Genomic DNA, 18164 nt, shown 5'->3' on the forward strand with positions numbered 1-18164 from the left:
CAAGACACTTGCTCTACATACCAAGTTTGGAAATTTTGGATGAATTTTATTCTTGCATAAATACGATGCATGATGAGGATTCTGAGTAACTGAAAACAGATCTGCAGGCACTTTGCACTAGCTTTGCTTAAAGAGGCATGGCATAAATAGCAACCATTACTATGAGTAACTTCTGACCTCTTTGTTTAATCAAAGACCACGCCACAACCCCCACAAGACAGCTTAGGTCTCATGTTAGATATCAGGTTTTATATTAGTTAAGAATCAGATTTTTTTCATCAACGAGTAGGTAGTAACAATTTCAGGTCTAGAGTGTGTGCTAATGTAACTGCAGATAATATATATGTGTGCAGCATACGTGATAATTCTCTGTTGATGTCTGATGTGCTCTCACAATCCATGAAGGCCCTCTCCATGTGCTGGATCTGTCTCTCCATTTATATTTTTCGCTTTCTCCTTATTTCTTTAAATGCATCCTCAGCTGCTTACCTCCAGGACTGATGGCATTCCCTAGATTTACAGCACACTGATACAAAAAGCTGCAAGCTACACCCCAATAGCTAGTCCCTCTGTGGTATCTGAGCCTGCAGTATGATTATATGGGGACTTTGGGAGCGATAACATCTCAATGAGCTCCTGCCCACCACCTCCAACTCTTACTCCACCACACATGCCTGTTTCTTGTGAGCAGGGGTTGTTTTTAACACAGATCATTTTGCCGATCCATTTCCCAGCTGTGTCCACCCAAGAGAGAGGCAGGACTTCCTTAAGCCGGTATTGATAACAAGATCCCAATAGTGTTGAAACACAGCCAGAGGGAAGGTATTCCAAATTACAGTGTGCCAGAGTCTTAATGTATTCCTGACTGAAACAAATCTGCTCAGTGCTGCCAGAGTAAAAACAGCTGCAAATAGAATGAAGATGCAATTCCAACATACCTTTCTTCTTGCAGCAAAAATGCCTCCACATGTTTTTTTTTTTCTCATCCTACCCTTTCCCATCTCACCTTCTCATCACAGTAAGAGATGATACAGTTAAAATAAGCCAGTGGAAAGAAACACACACACATGAAACAAAACCAAAACAAAACAAAAACCAAACCAACAAAGCAAAGCAATTTGCACTGGGAATGGACAAAACCTGCCTGGGCTGCTGCTGGCTGAGACTGTGCCTAGAGCAATGGAGATAAGCTGTGCTTATTTGAAGAGGCAAGAAGTGATTAGCAAATAGCTCAGTGAGAGCATCACACCTGGTTTCCTGGAGCACTTGCATCCTGGGGAGAACTGTAGGCAGCAAATGAAGCTTGTCCCACAGCACTGTGCTCCATAAGGATTCTGCCACGTTCCTCTGTAGCTTCAGGCCAGCACCACTTCTGCCAAAACAAAGAGCATCAGCTACGTAAATGTTTACTGTTTTTTCCACCCATAAATGTATATTTAGCTCCAAATTATTCCGAAGTCCAAGGATAGCAACTTTCAGCTTAGGGCATGTCATTTCAAAGCTATGTCCTGTGCTCCACCAGAAAGATGCAGCATCATTTCTGCGAGCTAAAAATGCAGGCTGTTTAATAATATAACCTTGTTTTTTTTCCTTTTCAGAACAGCCCAAAGATACCAGATCCTAAATTTGTTTTATTATTTATAGACAAACTGCCTCATATAGTATTAGAGGCTTTAAAAATGTATTATTTCTCACTTGCCTTTCCCTCCAGTCGCACAGTTGGATTCATGGTAACTAAGGCAACCCAGCTGCACAGGCCGAGAGGCACAGAAAATAGTACCAAGTAATGACTTTTTTTTTTGTTGCTTCAAATCCCAGAGTTTCTGGAGTACTAGACAATGTTGAGTAATACAGAAACTCCAAAGAGGATAATTGGAAACAATGGGCTGATTCTTTCATTGCCATACATTTGCCTCAGCCCGAGAATTTGGCTGCAGGGCCAGGGTGCCTAAGATGAACCGTATGATAACTTCTCTCGTTCCTGATGGGTAGGAAACATCACGCAGGCAACTTTGATCTGCAAAACTAGAAGCCCGAACAGCAAAAGCCAAGCAAGCTTCCCTCAGGTTTTGCTCCAGCTGAGACAAACAGATCCTCAGGATCAAAGTTCTCCATTGCAGACAAAGCAACGTTTCAGATGAGGTCTCTGGCATCAGCGTTTGAAGATGCAGAGGATTCATTTGCCTTTTGTCTAGCAGGTCTGATAAAACGTTCAGCAGCTGTTTCATTTTCATGTTGTGAAGTGCAGGTGAACAGGAGCAATAGGTGAGCAACTAGCAACAGCCTCAGGTGTAGATGAATGTGCTCTTACAGAACCTGTAGGAGCTCCTGAATGCTTTGGAAAGCTTTAGCTGAAATACATTCACCCAAGGCTAAGCTAAAATTAGAGGGCAATCTTCTCGTTAACATATTTTCCCTCTTCTTTTTGAAGCACCTCTGTGCAAAATATATTTTACAGAACCATATAACTTGTTTTAGGAGCTGGCTTGTTTTCCCTGGCTTTTATTTTTGTTCTTACGTGCTTGTGAAGCCAAGCTCCCTTAATACCGAGTGCTCAGCTATTGGGATACACAGCCTGCGTGGTGGCAGAGGAACCTGCACAATACAAATACCTCTATACAAATGAAGTCTTGACACCTCCTGAGCAGCTACTGAGTTGAGATTGCAGAAACCCAAGTGGCAAATGGAGGGGTACAAAGCAAAGCTGTGTGGGTTGAGAAGTCATCCTACCGTTGTGCTGGCACAGGCTCACAAACAGCAGCTTTATTAAGAACCCTAAAATGCTGATGCTCTGCAGGTGATTGTCAGCATAGAGACAGAACCCACCCTTCGTTATGACAGTCCTCTTCTTTCTGTAGGGTCTAGCAGGGATTTTTAAACAGAGCTTCTTTTCTAGAATACATCTTCATTTGTTCTATCAAGAGCATTTGTTCTATCGAGCCTGTAGGACAGGAGAGTAACAGTCTGAGGTATATCCATTTATTTCAGTGAACGAATAATGTTTTTGTCTGCAGTCTCACAGTATTGCCAGTGACGAATGGGACTCGTGTTTAAGAGGGTTTAACAGGCCAGAGTTTGCAAGCCACGTATGAATACCCACTTTTGCCTCATTCATTCATCCTAGTTATGCCACAGACTCGTGATGGCATATTTATATCCGTCATACTTGCCACTCCCCCGAGCTGCAGATTACCCCTTGGTACAGGAGTTCAGCTGTTTAAAGGGAACCCGCACCATCTGTCACATGCCCTGGTGGTGCTGACAGGTTTATCTGATGATCTGCAGGGGAGAGAGGGACACACAGGCGGAAGCTCTGGCAACCCCAGGCTTACAATTTCATCACTGGAGGGCAGATACAAACAGGTGTTTGCTAATATGCTGTCTCTGGCCCCATAGGCTGGTCTGTTATTCCCTGCAGTTATTCCCTGTTATTCCCTGGTCAGCACTAAATGCTCACAGAATCGTTTAGGAAGGAAGAAATGCCAGGACTTTGTTACTTATCAGGTCAGTCACCACATGCTGTGCAGGCTGGAGATAAATACAACCCAGCAATTACAGTGTTTCAGGCCCTCTGAGGACTGCAGACAAATACAGCACCTTTAAAAAGGGGCTCCCTGTAAGTGATCATCAGCACAGAGGAACAGGGGCTGAGACAGTGCTTCAGGTGATAAAAGTACCCCAACATACTTGGTTATTGCCATGCTGAGTGCCCATGGCAACACAGCTGCTCTCAAAAAGCCGTGGTTCAGCAGTAAGTCCTGTGCCATCCTACAGATATCCCAGCTGCTGCCTTTTCAGAGATGCTTTATTTTGAAAGCTTCTCACATATTGTTATAGCAAACCAGGCTGCTTGGTGGCAGACACTTTTTCCACGAGTGAAGCACCACTATTCCCAACCAAGGACGTGGTCCTTGGCAGATGAGAAGTCCCTCCTGCAGAAACTGAGTAATCCCTTACTTGCCAGGGACATCCCAACCTCCTTTGATTCCTGCAGGCAGCTGGTCCAAGGCATTTTGCTCCTAATCCCCACCGAGCTCAGTTCCTGCTGGCAGGCTGGGGACAGGTTCACAGCCACCTCCCAGCAGCATGCCTGATTTATCTGAGGACTTCTCTCTCTACTTGACCTTTTTTTTTTTTAAACATTCTTTTTTCCTCTGCCTCGGAACAGGAGATTCAATAGTAATACTGGACTACAAACGGAAAGGCAAGTGAACGCTCCTCTTCAAGCCAAACAATCTCTCCATGAATGCTGAAGCCATGAAGTAGAGGAAAATAAATGCAGCTGTGATAAATCCTTTCTCCAATGCGTTGCAGCTTCTGGTGAAGCCATTATGTCATCAGACATATGGAAAACTGGTGGAAAATGTGAAACGTTTGCCTCTTACATGATAACTCCGCAACTGCTATGAATCAGAAAATCGTGTTCATCTGTTTACACAGATTTCTCGTCTCTTGCACAACGTACATCGGGATGTGTCCACGGTTAAAACTTGTCACTGGTAAATGAACTCCCTCACAAGTTGGCACCACACCGTGAAGGACCCGCGCATGCAAGCCAGCTCTTGTTTGGACTGCCTTTCATCAAGTCTGGAAGAAATTAAGACGAGGGATAATTTTAACACTGCTGCGACTTCCAAGCTAGATAGATAACAAATTGGGTTAACAAGGACTGCAATTAGGAATGTTTGCTCAGAAAGTTCACCACGAAGCCAAATTCTTCTAATGAGAAACATTCTGGAATATTAACGTGCAAAATATCCCCCCTCCCCCTTCCACATTAATATGAAATCTGAACGCAACTTTTTTTCCTTTTTCTTGGTTTCAGTTAATCTTGTAGCAAAAGTAACCTAATTACACTGACTGTATGATTGCTTTGACAGAAAGCACGTTAATTTAAAGCACTGTTTAACATAAAGCTGCCTGCCATATAATTACACCCCATTCACATGTTTACTAAACTCGCTCAATACAGTTGATTTCTGTTATTAGCCCCAACATCTTGTTAACATCTAAAACACTGGAGATGTGCTTTGTAAACTCCAATAAACAGACAAAACTGGCAGTGGCGTAAGCACTCCTTCATGGTCAATGTGAACGGGAGAGATCTCTGTTATTAGCGTTGCGTTTCAATGAGGATTTGAAACCAGCTGCAATACTTCTGCCTGCATTGCCCAAACCCAAATAGCTCAGAGTTACTGCACACACAGTTCACCAGGGTCTTATTCTCATCTTTTTTAGTGCTGCTGTAGCTTAGGAAAAACGAAACATGTTGTAAGCTGCCTGTGAGCAAAAAAAAATTATGTTTACGTACAATTGTTTTTCTCAGGTGTTAAGCACCTGACTAAGTTCTAGACTGGGTAAGTTTACACGCTGGAACTAGGCTGCAAACCGACTATATGCAGTGAGATACACGTGCACATCCAGCAGCTCACAGTCCATCTGGATAACGCACTCCAGCTAACTTTGCTGGGGGAATATAGGAAATTACACACAGTTTTTCTGTTGAAGGAGAGAGTGGAAAGGGTTCAGCTAAAAGACACTGGTCAGAGGAAATATTTCTGAGAGGCAGACAGAAGAAAGCCATGCAGTGGGTTAGGGAAGAGGAAAGAGTTCAGGATACTCCTTATATGGCTATTTGGGGTTTTTGTTTGTTTGTTTATTTTTTTTACTGATAACCTAATGCAAGCATTTTAAATGTTGGAAGCTCAAAGCCTGGGCCCTGGCAACCAGACTGTTCTTTCCCCACCCACCTGCCAGAGGATGCAAAGGGCAGACTGGGCTCCTGCTGTGGCTTCTAAGGCTGAAGACCTTCCTGCTGGACTGCCAAAGCGTGTGGAGGATCACTTGCATTCATTACTTGCTATACTGAGGACTCAAGGAAGGCTCTGCTCTCTGCCACATTCCGCATGCTGCCTGGAGGAGGGAGAGGCTGGGTCTGGGTTATGTGCTTTGAGAGGGAGATCAGGAATATTCGTCTCAAGAACTCAAAAGGGCAGGATCTCAGCTTCGCTTTGCTCCATCTTCTCTAATGCACACTGTGCATTGTTGATCACATTTTCCCTATGATTTCAGAAGTGCTCTGGGCAGCCTGGTCTGGTGGTTGGCGACCCTGCACATAGCAGGGGGGTTGTAACTAGATGATCGTTGTGGTCCTTTTCAACCCAGGCCATTGTGTGATTCTGTGATGGGCTTCACTGAGGAACACTGGTCTTTATGACATTTACACTAGATTTTTCTTCCAGCCTCTTTCTCTCTCTCACACATTTTGTTTTGAGTAAGCATGCAAAGTCAGTCAGAACTGTTTATTTATAGCAGCAGATTTTCATGGCTGTATAAATTAGAAATTATTACTGAATGAGATGCCCGCCTACACACACAGTGCAGCCGTACAGGAATCCTTTCATGCTGCTCAACAGTACACAGTCTGGAACGGGAGGGAAATGACCTGCTCCCAGGTAAATGAAGGAACTGCTGCATAAAGCCTTGGGCAAAAACACAGCAATTAATATTTCCCCAACACTATGTGCAATCTGACAACCACAATTACCTAATACTCCTTAGACCTGCCACTTTTGTTTGGCAGAGAGAAAATGAAGGTTTAAATTCACCAGAGGAAAAGCACATAAAAAAAACAACCTACCACCACCACCTATCACTGGACTTATTTTTTACAAAATTGTTTTTGTTTTCCTGTTTTCTTTTGAGGAGAGCACTGATAAACATAAAAGGGATAGCTATTTGTAGCAGAGCAGCAGCACATGGACCTATCCCATACACTCACCCCAAGCTATTTCCAGCAGCAGCAGCTGGGAGACAGTGTCCAACATGTTGAGGAGCTTCCATCCCAGCTCATGCCTTCATCACCAGTTCACTTCTGCAAAAAGCATAGACATGCTAATTTACTCCCTCTCCAATTTCCCACATGGATTTCTTGGTCTGGGTCCCTGCCAGGGTTTTAAGGTCGAGATTCAACCTCAAGAACATAACTGAGTGCTGTTTGTACAACCATAGCATTGTTTGAGGTGGAAGGGACACTTGAAGGTCACCTATACTCCAACTCCTCTGCAGTGAAAAGGGACAGCTGCATCACAGAGCTCAGATCCCCATCCAGCCTGACCTTGAATGTCTGCAGGTATGGGGCTTCCACCACCTCTCTGGGCAACCCGTTCCAGTGCCTCACCACTGTTATTGTAAAAAAACATCCTCCTTATTTCCAGTCTATATCTCCCCTCTTGTAGTTTGAAACCATTTTCCCATGTCCTATCACAAACTGCTAAAGAGTCTGTCTCCTTCTTTCCTATAGACTCCCTTTAGATACTGAAAAGTGGCTCTCAGATCTCCCAGGAGCATTCTCTTCTCCAGATGGAGCAGCTCCAGCTCTCTCAGCCTGTCCTCACACGGGAGGTGTTCCATCCCTTGCATCATTTCTGTGTCCCTCTGGACATGCTCCAACAGATCCTGTACTGAGGACTCCACACCTGGACGTAGTACTTCAGGTGAGGTCTCACCAGCACACTGCAGAGGGGCAGGATCACCTCCCACAACTTTAATCTTTGGGGGTTGTGATGATCCAGGTGCAAGACCTTGCACTTGACTTTGTGGAACCTCATGAGGTTCACCTGGGACCACTGCTCAAGCCTGTCTAGGTCTCTCTGGATGGCATCCTGTCCCTCAGGCATGTTAACCACATCACACAGCTTGGCATCATCTGCAAACTTACTGAGAGTGACTTGATCCCACTGTCAGTGTCATTGATGAAGATGTTAAAGAGCATCAGTCCCAGTACAGACCCCTGAGGGACACCACTCAGCACTGATCTCCATCCAGACATTGACCACCACTCTCTGGGTACGATCTGGTACCAGTTCCTCATCCACTGAGCAGTCCACCTGTCAAAACAATATCACTCCAATCTGGAGAGAAGAATGTTATGTGGGACCATGTCTAAGGCCTTACTGAAGTCCAGATAGATGACATCAGTGCTTGTTCCCCTGTTCACACAGCTACATCATCATAAAAACCAACAAGGCTGGTCAGGCAGGAGTTGGCTTTGGTAAAGCCAGCCTGGTTCTCCCGTATCACCTGTCTCATCCGTTTCCAGGTTCCAGGAGAACCTGTTCCACGATTTTCCCCAGCATGGAGGTGAGGCTGATGGGTCAGTAGTTCCCTGGGTCATTCTTTCCATTCCTCTTAAAAATGGGTACATGCCTTTTCCTCATTCGTCAGAGACCACCTGACTGCCAAGATGTTCCAAATATAATTAAGGATGGCTTGGTCCCTACATTAGCCAGTTTCCTCTGCACTCTAGGATGCATCTCTTGGGATCCATAGGATGTTCAGGTTTCTCGGGTGGTTGTGAACTCGACCTTCACTTGCAATGGGAGGGACATTGCTCCTCCAGTCCCCACCTTCTGTTAGAGGGATGTGCAAAGAATACTTGCCAGTGAAGACTGAAGCATAAAAGCTGTGGAGTTCCTCAGCCTTCTTGTCCACTGTTACCAGCCTGCCTGTTCAAAGCCTTCAGGTGGAACTTGTTGGAGATTTACTCTTTGATGGTTATGGGGTCGGAATCTGGCATGCAGAAAATATGCATTTGTGTTCGACCAAAGCATCTAAAATAGTTGTCCAGGGAGGTTAAAATTCAATTGGAGACCTTGCCTTCACTTGGCAGAGCACATAATTAAATACTCTGTGCCACAAAATTACTCATAGACCCTCTGCGGTATTGGGAAGAGGAGGCTTAGAGTCATCCATGAGAGCCAAACAAACAGCCATTTCCCAGGCAAGGTATTCAATAACTATTGGAATAAAACCATGGTATTCATATACGGGTTCATAATCCTTTTTGTTGGTGTTTATCTTTGCTGCTTAACCGCCCATCCCATTGGAAGACGCTACTGGCTGCCTGGTTCTTGAGCTAAAGCCACCTCTCACTGCAACAAGAGCACACATGACAGCTCTTCACTTGCCGCTCCAGCAAAAGGAACTCGAGTTGAGCCCCTTGGCTTCGCGGTAGAACGTGACGCTGTGATTTTTTGGGGGGGATTTTCCAATTTGCAGAGGCCGAGGCGGGCGGAGAACAGGGGCGGCCCGACCCGCGGCTGCGAGGCGCCACAGCGCCACCTGGCGGCCGGCCGCGGAGCAGCGCCGCCCCGGGAGAGGCCGCGCTTGGTTTCCTCACCCGCAGCCAGCGGTACCCGCCGCGCTCACACCCGCCGCGAATGCATAGCTTCGAATGGATCACGGCCTTCTGAGAAACAGCCCCCCTCTTGGCTTTAAGCTGCCACCTCGCTAAAGCAGCCTTCTTGTTGCTAGCTGCCAAACAACAGCCATTGTTCCCGGAGCATCTTGCCAAAAATAATACAGAACGCGACTGCATTCCCACTCTTGTCTCTGCAAAAGCACTTATTTCCAGAGTTGACTATGGATGGTGTGCAGCACAAATAAACCAGAAAGGAGCAGAACAGCTTGGAACACATGTAGAAACGTTGGGAGTGGGGGGGCAGGAAGAAGAAAGAGGCAGGGGATGCAAGAGGGAAAAGACACTATGAGGAAGAGTTCACACATTAAAAGCTTGCAGAGTTTTAAGGGGCTGTCCTGTGTTGCTGCCTCGTGCAGGTGAGAACAGAACACAAGTATTTAGGTACCACATCCCTGTGCTTACGTCTCTCAGAATTTTATGTTATTCTTGAGCACGGAAGTTACACACTTACACGATTAGTTCTACTTTTATGCTGCTCTGATTTGAGAGAGAAAATTAATTTCAAAGAGGGGAAATGTAAAGAAAGCTGAGTTAATTTTTCTCCTACAGCTTCTTTCTTTAACTCTTCCTATGAAAGGCTTTTTTAAAAAGCATTTGCCTGCGTTAGTTCTCAAGAAACAAACTTGAATAATAGTTTGTGAGGTATCACAAAATGGTGACCAGTCTCGGCTGGGAAATGTGAAGGCAAAATATCTGGAAACTGATAGGCATCAGTGACTCTCTTCCTTAGCAACTGAATTTATTTATTTCCTACCTGGAGCCCAAAAAGTGAAGGAGCAGCTTGCCTTTTCTGCTGTCAACAGCCCAAGTCATGGCTAAGGCATCTTGGTCATCCAGGAGAACTTCACATTGTTGTTTTCTGCATATTTCTAGATACAAAATAAAGGTGACTATCTATGCCATCAGTCATTCACTCTCTGTAGTTTTACATTTATCTCACTGATAAAGAACACCCTGAACAAAAGGAAAAATCCACAGACATACATACAGTTCATGGTATGAAAATGTGACTTTCAAGTTTTCATTCACATCTTGTCATCAGACCTCTCAGTCATTCAAAGTCTGAGTTCTGGACTCTGATCAAATAGAGCTCTGAACTTTAACCTAAGTTCTGAATCATAAGTGTAGCAAAACCATAACGGGCCAAAAATATCACCTCAGCTATCTCAGATGGCAGCTATTATCTAGTTTTTATTTTTAAAGTACAACTTGAATATCTGGCAAACACCAAAGCTAATTTCTGTGTAACGCTATCCAATTACACAATATTTACTAACCACAGCATATTTGTTGCTGGCAAAATGCTGCGTATGCTTGCTGTAATAGGCCTCTGTTTGGCCATTACTGAGTACTTGATGAATGATCTGTGGCATTACAAGGTCACAGAAGAATAGCAGAGAAACACTGAAGAACAAAAAAATAAAAGAAAGAAACAAAAGTCAGGCCCCAAGTGGCCAAAAAGACCAGACCGTGGGGGAAACTGAGTTATGCTCTCTTTAAATGTGAACATACCTTATAAGGGAGAAAAATACCAACATATTTAAAGCACTGTAGGCAAAGCCTGTGCCATTCAGCAGCTCTGTCCCTGTCAGAGCAATTTTTGTATATGCAGCCCTAGACAATTCCTCTTGACACAGTACAGCCCAGGCAAACGTAAAGGTCGGACACGTGCCTCAAACCTTGCAGAGGGTGCACTGCATGAATAGGAATTGTCTAGGGCTGCATACACAAAGGGTGCTCTGAAATTAATGCCTCCTAATTATTTCCATCGAGACGACAACAGATACAAAGAGCACAATAACACTAACAGAGCAAATTCTCAGCCACAAAATGCTGTTTTTCAATATAGTTGTCACCATGAGCTATGCAGTTTTGCCAACAGTGAACAAGAGCCTGCATACTACACTCACAAAAATCTGTACCAATGGAGACAACCCGCTGTTACCACTGCTAAAACACCGAGCACCATCTCACTGTGCTCACATCCACTGTTTGGTATCCCTAAATGTTCAGCAATTGCCGGTGAATGTCTGTGGGTGCTGGTATAAACCCTGCATGGAGAAATTCAATGACACACCTTTGCTCCATATGCACTTCCATATCAGATGCCATTCTGTCAGACTGCCCCTCTGCTGCCATCTGTCACACAGCAACAACACGTAACAGTATTGGTGGGAAGGTTCAACCTCTGCTGCCATACCACCAACATCTGCTTCTGACGTCGCAGGCCTACACGATGAAATAGAAGCCATTAATTCCAGAGCAGCCCTTGTCAAATATATTATAGAGTTAATGCATATAGGTAACAAAACTTATTTTAATCTTCAATGTTTTTAATTAAAATAAGAAAATCATAAATCTGCTGGAATACGTGACCTTGTTTTTGAGGAACTAACACATAAGTGTAGTTTGATAGCAGCAGTTGCCATTCTCAGGGAGCTCTCAAGGTGTTTGGCAGAGATTTCTGACGAAATTTTGCTCTTCCTGTGCTTCTTCCTTGAAAACAATTGCTCACAAATGCTTGCCGTATGAATATGCCAATGAATGAAGACAAATAAGGTGCAGTTGTGAAGTGAGGCATTTTTCTCCAGTAAGAGAGAGCTTATGGGAGACTGGTAAAGAGACATGATCGTATTGTTGTTTGAGTTGAACATTTGACTGCAACTCCATACATTCCACTTGAACATTCACAAGTAAGGTGTTTATGTTGACAGGCCCAGCATCCATCCACGTGGGAAACAAGTATGTGGGTGCAGATCTGGTCAGCTGAGGTGACACGGTGCAACCTCCGTCCAGAGCTGGAGGAAAGGAAGCGACCTGCAGGAAAGTGCAGGAAATAGTTGCACAAGTGCACTGTTGTCAGCAGCTGGGGAAGGGAAAAAAAAAAAGGAAGAACAGTCACAACAGGAATGAGATCGAAATGGTGAATACACTGACAGAAAAAGTATTTCCTTTAAATGGCTGAGGTGGTGCTGTTTAGGAGTTTTGGGTTTGTTTTGTTAAGTTATTGGAGTCTGGAGTTTTCTAGTCATCAGAGAATTCACAGAGTACTCCCACATTTTTTGCCTGCACATGTAAGTGCTGTTTCCTGTCCCCAGAGGAGAAAGAAATTTGAAACTAAGTGATAAGGCAGAATTTTCCCATACAGTTGCTATCGGGCAATCGAAGTACTCCATGGCATGTTAGAAATGAAAAATGTACTCATGCTCTTTTCAGCTTGCACTTGCCTTCAGGTTCCTCCTCCTTGTCATCTCAGGGTCAGAGTGAGATAGGCAAACATCTCCTGCAGTGCACAGCACTTGCACTGTTGCACTGCTCCAGGAAATGCCAGACGTGCTCCCTTGCCCTGGGTTGGATCCTTTTGCACACCTATCTTAACTGATGGGAAGGTTCAGTCAAGCAGAAAACAACAACAACAAAAACCAAAACAGTAGCGGAAAGAATGAAAATTAAATATTGTATTAAGAGTTTAGTAACAAGCTTGTGAAGTTGTTTGTGTACTGCCATATACTTTGAAGAGCAATAAACAGTGCAGAATTTCCCTCAGACAGGCTTGAATTACTAGAACAAACTGAAAATATCTGAGAATCAGGCTTGTAATGCATTCCTATAGCAATGTTCATGCAGGAGGAATTTCCACTGGGCAGAGGGGAATTCACTGTCTGCTAACACATCACCACATGAAGTGCATACAGCTTCCCACTCCCAAAGAGTTAAAGAGGCGATTCAGGTTCAGTCACAGAATAACGTTCACTGGTTACTGTGGGCTTCCTGCCTTTTAGCTCTGATGGCATTCGGTCAGCTTTTGGTTCTCCACGGTGCAGGGAACAACCAGGGCTTTTTGGGCAGCACGGAGCAGCAGATGGTGGGAAGAGCTTCCAGCACCCTACTGCTGAAGGCAAGCAGCCACCACAGCCAGCTCAAGGACCCTGCTTCCTGCCATTGTTATCACAGCAGCCCTGGAATTTCATCCAAATGGATCTGACCCCTCCGCTAAGCAGCCAGCACATATTTCCCTGATTAGGGTATTCCTGTGTGAGGAGGGGGGGCTGGGAGGAGAGCAGCTTGCTCCGCTTGTGCCAAAGTGACACGAGTGCACTGTTATGCACTGGACTCCTCGTTCAGTATGTTGTTTTCATAGGAACAACAACTTACCCAGCGACGTGGATCTGTGCAGCAGCCAGGGCGTGTTTCTGCAGCAGTGACTGCAGCAGAGAGGAAATAACATGAAGGACACAGTCGTCCACTTGTTTTGCACGTACTTGTGATAGAAGTTCTATAGGTGCTACTTTAGGGCTGGCAGGTTAAGTGGATTCTGTTATTTCAGATTTTCAAGTCTGAAATGCGTTGTGCTCTCTGAGTGTTCAGCCATCGGTCTGCCATCGTACTTCATTGTATTTGCGTGTAGTTCTTATTTCTGCACATATTTGATATTGATTCTGCACAGCACTCCTTCGCACAGAGCTGATCTTGGCTTCTGACTATGAGATAGCCTCTCCTTACAAACCTTCTTTTTTGCAGGAGAGATTACACTTCCCCCTTTCCTTCCCCTTCTCTCTTTCCTCCATCACTTTCATAACAGTGCACAGCCACTGAGCCTCTGACATAGAATCGCCTGGGTTGAAAAGGACCTCAAAGACCATCTAGTTTCAACCCCCCTGCCATGGGCAAGGTCCACAGGGATGGCATCTGAGGACATCTCAGATGATGCTCCAGTCCTCTCCTACAAGTATACATCACGTGAGCCTTTGCCTTGTGAATCAATGGCTGTAACCACCCCAAAGACAACTGCTGTTTTTATCTTTTTCTGAGCCTTAGAAACAGCTCTGTCCTATTCCCAATCATCTCCCTTATTTTTCCCCTTTATATTTGCTCCAGAATACACTCAACTATAATTCCCTTTGCCATACTTTTAACTAGGCTTCAAAACTTGACAACACTTCGTATAACCCAGAAAAACCACCAATTAATATGACAACCTGCTTCCAGCTGCCCCATTTAGTTGCTTTCCATTCTGTTCTCCCAGCTTCCCTACAAGAGAAACTTCACAGTTTCTTCCTTGACAAGGCTGCTCTTATCCAAAAAAGTAATTGTCACCACTTCAACCTCTATTATACAATCTGTCCCTCAGCTGATTCTTGAAAGCATTTCTAAAAGCTAAATATTGAAGAATGCATTTAAATTTGAATGCAAGCTTTGCCTTTGTAGCTCTTCTCAATTTCTCCTCCAGGGCATTCCCTTGTTCCCCCGAAGGAGCTGGAAACATAAGGACTACCTCGCTTCTCTTCTGTCATTCAAACTTTCCATGTCTGCCTTAAACAGATTACTTTGAATTAACAGAAAGCCTTCTTACTTCTTTTTATCTCTCCTTTCCTCCCCCTCCATCCCAAACTTGACTCCCTGGCAGATGCCAATCACTGCTCTCTACAAAGAATCTCTTTCCTTCTCAGAGATTCCCTCCTCCTTCCCCTTTGGACCTCACCGAAACACTGAATCTCCTTACTCTCTCGTTCTAAATGTCTGCTCTGAGGCAAACAAGGTAATATGACAGAACATTCTTAACCCTAAGCTAATGACAAGATTTTCAGGTAAAGATTTATAGTTTGCTAGGTATTAGTAGAGTTTTTGATATCCCAGAGCAATGGTTTCCTTGCTGCTTTAAGTGTGACCGAATGTCAGAGAATAATGATCATAAATTCTCCTTCAGCAGATTGACCTTCCTGCTAAGAGCATATTAAACAATGCTTTGTTTGAATAGATCTGCAGGTACTTTGGGTAGGATCTTAAGCTGGATATCAGCACAGCTCTATCTGAAGTCAGTGGCAGCAAATCAGTTCACATTTTGAGTCACTGGCGTAGCATAATAATTCTTTCACTTAAAGTTATCAAAATACCACCAAAATATTAACTAAACCTGAAAATGGGATGAAGACTTTATATCACATATCACGTTTGCAAGCAGGGACACGGTCTTGAGAATACAAGACCTAGGAACTTGATGATATCCACTGCTTCTGGATGGAAGCATGTGAAAAAATGTCTAGACTGAATTTCCAGTACAGCTCCACACAACAAATAGAAGGGGAAAAGATTGCCTTGCAGTACTGTTGATGACCATGCTGCAGGAGTCTTGTGCTGCCTGTATTACCCTGAATTAGAAAAGCACATAAACCAAAACCTACATTCATTCCACTTCCAGCTAGAAGGTCTCTCCAGAACACTGCAGGCTTAACAGAAGAGGCCTTCTGGCACAAGATCACTATTTTATTCCCTTTATTTATACTGGTCTTTGGATCAATGCTGGCAAAATTGTTTCTTTTGCATCAGGCTTAACTTTGGCCATCCACTCAACTATGCATTCCCATACAACCACATGCTATTATTATGGCTTTAATTAGCAAACATTACAAAACTCATCCATTGTTTCAGTAAAGTTTTGGCCATGAAGTTTACATGATCATACTAAAATGAAAAGCAAAGCAATCAAATAAGCACGCTAAGTTCTTTTGTCACAATTACAGCTCCATATTTGTTTTATTCACACACACTCACCTTCCCCTGTCCTCTTTTCCTACTGCCAGCATAGCAGCTCAGAGCAGCTTATTCTTACTTTGCTGTGATCAGTAACTGTATCATGCAGACAGTTGAAGACAACCTTATCTTTGTACCAATCTAAACTGATATTTTGACAGGGGCTTGCTTTGGCAACAAGATGGCAGTGAATGAATTTACAATAAAGAGGCACCACTTGATCTCAAAGTACACCGTTTGCAGCTGTGCAGCACTGAGTTCAACCTCAAGCCAGGCTGCTTATAGCCAGTGGATTCAAATAGCAAAATAGACTGAGAATTCCCACACAAAAATAAAAATGAGAGAGAAAAAAGGGATTGGATTTTCCTCTTCTTTAACTCTCATCTAGATTTCAAACAAACGAACAACTTCATCACATTCCCACACAATCAGGCATTTTGAAATACAAATGCACATGGAAGAGTGAAATGATGGATCAAATTCTGTTCTTAGCTGCACTGACAATAGTAGTGTTTAACCTACATAAAAATTTAGACCCCTGTCATTTTAGAAAGCTTTCCCCTTCAGTTTGGAAAAAAGGGTTGTCTGGTAATCTACACAAAGTAATTATTAGCTGACGCTTCCCTCCATATGTGAAATGTGAGAAAATAGCCCTAAGTTGGTCTACATTACCGAGTAGTTCATGTTATGTTTGTATTCAGTCTTTTTTTGTTGTTCTCAGCTTCTCAGAAGACATTCAGTATCTCTTGTGTTCTTTAGCTTAAGATGAAAGAATGGTAACTACCCCAGATCCAGTAGGGTTCCCTTTCTCAAAATCTGTTTAACTCAATTTATTCATGGACCACACGCAGATAGCAAGCTCCTTGTTAGCAAAGTATTTCATAGTTGGATCATGGTTATCATCTTTGAATGAAGCCAAGAAGTTTCCTCCATGAAGAACCACATTCATTTTAATTAAACAAAAATACTTACCCTTTTGTCAGCTTTGAGCTGTTCCAAATACGGTGACAAAACCAGACTTCTGCAGATCAGTCAGCATCACAGAACAGATGAAGCCAAGTCCTCAGACTATTCTTGGAATCCCCCAGACCACGAAGGGAAAACACATAAGCAATTCTCTGATAAGAGAGCATAGGTCAGGCGCGACACAGCAGACAGAACATCTTCAATCCTTCTCAAAAGGGAGGGATCTGCTCAGGATTTCTCAAAACAAAAACTGCAATAACTGACTTGTATAAGAAACAGAATGGTATAATTAATATTCCTCTCCATTTTGTTTTATTCAGTAATGATTTTTTTAAGCATAGTATTGGTAAGCTTTCATTTAATCCAAGTTTGTGAATACTCAATCAGCATGAGGAAGATTTTTCCTCCTTAGATGAAACAAGAAGAAATATCCTTTTAGAGCAGCGGGTGTCAAGCAGTATTGTGATTTTTACCTGAAATTTGAGATTTCAGAAACGAAAAAAATATTATTTATTCTTAATGATAGTAATAAAATAATCTTTATTATTACCTCTTTAATTCTCTCCCTAAAGTTTATACTAATAAGGTAGGTATCTAAACTAGGCAGCTAACAAAGGCAGAAGGTCCATTTAGAATTGATTCATAGTTGTAAGTAACACCTATATTTTCTTTAACTCAGTGTGACTGGGACATTGCCTGTTCTGCACATCCTAAGAAACCTTTTTGTTTCCTTTAGGGCACAGAACAGTTCGCATATTGTTAGAAATAGTGTAACTAATGAAAGAAATGAACGCTACTCATGAAGCATAATTTCTAATACAATTGGTCTGTCATTGTATCAAATTCACATCAGAATGAAAAATGAGTGGCGCAGATTAGTTTTGTGCTGGAGACTTGTTGTTAGCTATTTCACTGCTGTACTCAGACAATGGTCATAATTAAATACGACATGCACAAGAAATTGTTTAACATCAGGCTAGTACAGTACAGAGCTCCAGAGGAAGAACAGAACATCAGATATTCAGACTTGTTTTGCTTCTCTGTGAACAGTAACAGTAGTACATCATTGCACAAGTAATGTTTACTTAATGAATCTAGACTCTGAGTCTGCCCTCGCATGAGGCATTCAGTTAACACAAGGCTCTGCAGCAGGGAGAAAGATGACATGGGAATGGAAAAGAAAGAGGCATCTCAGTTTGAGGACAGGAGGCACACCCAACACGTGATGGAAAATGAAATCAGACCTTCCATAGCAGTGCACAAAGCATAGCAGCAGATCAGTCAAAGAAATACAGAATATCCTGACTTGGAAGGGATCTACATTGTTCACACATTGTACCACACATTTTTCTAGCTGCATGCTATCTAGAAGGATTTTAAGGATACTATGAGACCAGTACCAAAA

The 18164-nt window shown here is 43.3% G+C and overlaps 1 long non-coding RNA gene across 6 annotated transcripts in view; it reads right to left on the reverse strand.

The window, feature by feature from the left end:
• LOC149918397 (uncharacterized) overlaps positions 1 to 16871 on the reverse strand; it is a 35298-nt gene extending 18427 nt beyond the window's left edge. Inside the window, exons 1-9 of one of the 6 annotated variants that reach the window (XR_016464980.1) lie at positions 11639 to 16867; positions 11340 to 11491; positions 10017 to 10131; positions 7721 to 7889; positions 6782 to 6874; positions 5751 to 5913; positions 4466 to 4587; positions 2827 to 2941; positions 1250 to 1372 (exon numbers count right to left, since the gene is read on the reverse strand). This is a non-coding gene — a long non-coding RNA (uncharacterized LOC149918397). Of the gene's footprint in view, positions 1 to 1249; positions 1373 to 2730; positions 4588 to 5750; positions 5914 to 6781; positions 6875 to 7720; positions 7890 to 10016; positions 10132 to 11339; positions 11492 to 11638 lie in introns of those variants that run through there. The other 5 variants (XR_016464977.1, XR_016464981.1, XR_016464979.1 and 2 more) reach the window with 5 other exon arrangements.
• Positions 16872 to 18164: the final 1293 nt, after the last annotated feature.

Source organism: Phasianus colchicus, chromosome 3 (genome assembly GCF_987193195.1).
Source record: "Phasianus colchicus chromosome 3, bPhaCol1.hap1.1, whole genome shotgun sequence".
In the NCBI taxonomy this organism is placed as follows: Eukaryota; Metazoa; Chordata; class Aves; order Galliformes; family Phasianidae; genus Phasianus; species Phasianus colchicus.